This window comes from Lipotes vexillifer, unplaced genomic scaffold (genome assembly GCF_000442215.2).
Source record: "Lipotes vexillifer unplaced genomic scaffold, Lipotes_vexillifer_v1.1 scaffold903, whole genome shotgun sequence".
NCBI lineage: Eukaryota > Metazoa > Chordata > Mammalia > Artiodactyla > Lipotidae > Lipotes > Lipotes vexillifer.
In genome coordinates, this window is record NW_006791919.1 from 627142 (window position 1) to 631159 (window position 4018).

Sequence of the window (4018 nt, forward strand, 5' to 3'; positions counted from 1 at the left end):
GTGAGCCGGCGCGCCCGGAGCCTGTGCTCCGGGGCGGGAGAGGCCACGACAGTGAGAGGCCTGCGTACCGCAAAAAAAAAAAAGATATGCAGATCAGATTCTTTATATTCTGCCAGACAACCTTGGCCCAAAGCACTGGATCTGCTCTCTAGATAGCGAACAAAGGAACAGCTCACGCAGTGGCTAACCCTCCCTGTTGGGCTGTGGAGGCGGTGTGGCCATCATACACACAGGCTGCTGGCTACTATCTGATCTGGCTACACTTGCAAAAGAAAATCCTGGGGTCATAAAGCAGCCCTGAGCACCCTTAGCAAAGACATGCTGAAAAGGGAAGCAGCCCAGCCCCTGCTTACAGAAGACAAATCCATCTGTGGTCTTCCTGGGAAAATATGAGTCAGAACTGCCAAGCGGAGCAAACCATTGGAGAGTATTGTTTAGGTGTGAAAAGATGAGTAGAAAGAGAAAAATGACTGCTGTAGAAGTGGAGGTTAGGGAAGAAACTGGAAGGGAAGCCCCACCTCTCAGCTCTTCTGGAGGCATGTGGATCCGTTCTTCACTGGACAGCACGAGCAGAGACGGCGACTTGTAATTAAGCTCACAGACCAAAGTCTGGTGAACAGCCGGTGAGGTTGGCGACATCCCCCCAGAGGGCTGAGACTTCACTGCACCAGCATCCGCATAGTAACATTATATTTCTCTTTTAAATAAGATGTACACGAATGTTCACTTGTGCCCAATTACAGTAATGCATGATTTACATAAAATTAACTCTCCTGCTTAATTATAGTCATGCAGGGATTAGGAAGAAAAGGCTTTTACTTTGTAAACATTGTATGCTTTAACTCTTAGCCTCTCCGTGAAATACGACTGGCCCAATCGCAAACGAAGACAAGTCCCTCCGTCACTGGGGTTTACCAAATGTTGTCTTCCTGTCTGTGAGGATTATGTGTAAACTGAGTCACCGGAGTCACGATCCAGTTAGAGCAGAGATCCAATTCTTCCACAATGTGAACCTATAAACTGGAGTGCTCTGAAGCAAGGAGCTAGGGTTTGGAAGTTTTGTATCCAGTGCGGAATTTAAACCGTCCGGGTAAGGAATCTGCAAAGGGCAAGAGAACGAGTCTCTAGTTTTCCTGAAGCGGCGAGGAAAACGTTTTCTTCAAAGGGCGATCCAAAGCTGCTTTGACAACAAAATGATTAAAGGCTGCCTCTTCTCTCATCTTACATCTGTCACTTTTCTGCACTCCTTTTTGCCACAAACATGAACACAATTTTTCTCTGAATAAGACTTCAGATTGCACATTAACGGGGAATTAAAAGTGAAGTTCAGTGCAACCCACACCAAAAGAATTTTTTTTTCCCAGTCTCCGCCAGACCCGGTACCAGAAAACTGGAATAGAAGACAAGTCATTGAGCTGGCACAGTAAGAAAATGATTGAAGGCAACAGGGATTGAAGTTTCATCGTTATCAGTTCAGTGAAGACAGGCAATGCTTCTCTGAAAAGCTGCACAAAAATACCTCAAGGGGCCAAATGCTCACCGCACTGCCTGACCACAAAAGATGGCAATTTCCTTTTGCCACCTTGTCAACCCTCTTTTCACCTGGTACACAAAGGACCGGATACCATAAGAAAGGGATCTGAAGTGAAAAAGAGAGACAAGATAACCTGCGAGCTCCTAAGAAAATGCATGGAAGAGCAAGACCTTATAGTCAGAGCAGATGGCATTTGCCAGGAAAGGACTGTAAATTGAAATTAGGCAAATTGGTTCTTATTTTCAGAAAACTGAAAAACAGAGAAATCCATTCCTAATTCAGGGCCTGAGTTAATTTCTTTAGCAATACCTTTAAACACTATAGCATGCCAAGGACTTGTATAAGAGGCTCATTAACCAAAAATTACATTTAATACGTGAGATCTCATGGTACGCTGTACAAAATTATTTTACTTCATAATCCTTCCTTGTTTATTCTGCAACAAAATATAAAGCAGTGAGAACTTCCTCAAGCCCTGGAAGCCAGAAGGGCTTCTGTGGGGGAGATTTTCAAAGACATCCTTGGAGAGGCTAGAGATAGTATACAGCCACTGGTAATTTCGGGGGAAAATTGGTCCAGTCATCTGTGTTTTGTTTCCTTCTTTTCATCAGTGCAAATTTTTCTGTCAGGATCTGAGGCTTTAGAGAGATTAAGTTGTTGATTTTTTTTTTTCCTTCTTTGAAATGAAGGTCTTTCTGTTCTCTTGAGTTACCATCTCCCTGGCACTGGCTGTTTCACATTGTGCCTGATGCTATAAGACATTCTCACCTTTAAATGCATGAATCAACCTTGAATTTTGCATCCTCTGATCCTTCATTGAGTTGTTGTTTCACAGTATGAAAAAGCCTCAAAAGCTATGACTTGAACAGTGGCCATACTCAAAGGAACACTATGCCAGATTTGATCCTGAATACACAAAATCAAAACTCCATTTCAGACAAAAACCCTTTGTTTGACCTGATAGTAATGGAATGAAACTGTCCTTAAAGGACTTTTTTTTTCTAGCTATGTCTAAGGCCTTTTAAGAACTGGTACTATGATTTATTGATTGTGATAATGTATGACATACATAAAATTACAATTTATGACTAAGTATAGAAACAAAACCTGCTTTATTGACGTGTTACTCATATTTTATAGGAGAGGAATTGTTTTGGGCACTTTAAGAATACTATTTTACTTATGTATTACAATGAGCCTCTGAAACATAGTATTACTGCACCATTTTTATGACAAAGTAACTGTAAAGTAACAACTGCAAAGTTGTTAATATCTTGGCCAAGGTCACAGAGCCAAGAAGAGCCACAGTCACAATTTGAACCCAGATAAAACCAAAATCCATTCTGCTCCACGACAGCATGCTGTTTCCATTACTTTTTGTTTTACAGTACTATCGTGTCAGAAGTCTTGCATCATTCGAATTTACCTGCTGGCCAAACGCCTGTTTCAATAATGCTGCCATTGTTCCAATTATTCTGATTTTCTGCTAGCGAAATTATACTCAGAGACAACTTATAAACCACACCAGAACACCTGTTGCAATATAAGGATGCTGTCTTTGGGTTCCTACCTTTCTCTGCTTTCCCCTCTCCTCTTCTCTCTTCCAATTTTAGGGACCTCAGCTAGCCACAGAGCTCTTTCTGCTTGGAGTTATAGGTGCCACAGGAAAGAATTAAACAAGATAATTTCATATTTTTATAAATGATATTGTATCAGATATTATCTTGTTCAGGTATATGCTTACTTGGTTTTCTATCTCTTTTAAATCTCTGGCCCCTCTAACCCCAAGGAATGTTGAGCTTCATGAGATCAAGAAGCCTGTCTTGTTCGTGTGACCCCAGTGCTTAGTACAGTTCTTAGAACATTGTAGACGCTCAATTAATACTTGTTGAACAAATGAATGAATGAATGAAATTAAAGGCTTCTCTGAGCTTCGGCCAACCTACCTGGAATACCTGGCTATGTAAGTCAGAAACATAACTATGCTGCTATGGCATAAATCAGTAGAAGTTGAATAAGACATGTTCAGTTTGACAGTTACTAGGCTCTGAAAGAGGCCCCAAAAGTCTAAGTTGATGGTACAGAGGCTGCTGAAAGGGCCTTGGAATCTTTTTTTCCTTTTCCCTTTATCCCTTCTAACCCTCCATAAGCCATACCAGCTTCCAGGCAGCACCCTGGTGGGGCAAAGGGTAGAATGGAGCTGGTGTGCTATAAATTATAGTCATTACAACACGTCAGCAGCCCCCCAGCTGAGATCTTTAACTCATTGCTAGGAGAGCTTTCAAGGGCATCCATTTTCAGGAAGGTTTAGGAGCATTAAATGCCTTTCACAACCCACCAGGCTTTTTAACTCATGTGAGTCTGACACTTACTGGGTACATTTTATCTCACAATCAATTTAATTAGGAGCTGTCGGATTAAAAATGATTTGTTGCTTCTGAAAGACACCTGAACTCTAAGATTCATTTGTAAAGCTGTTCTCTT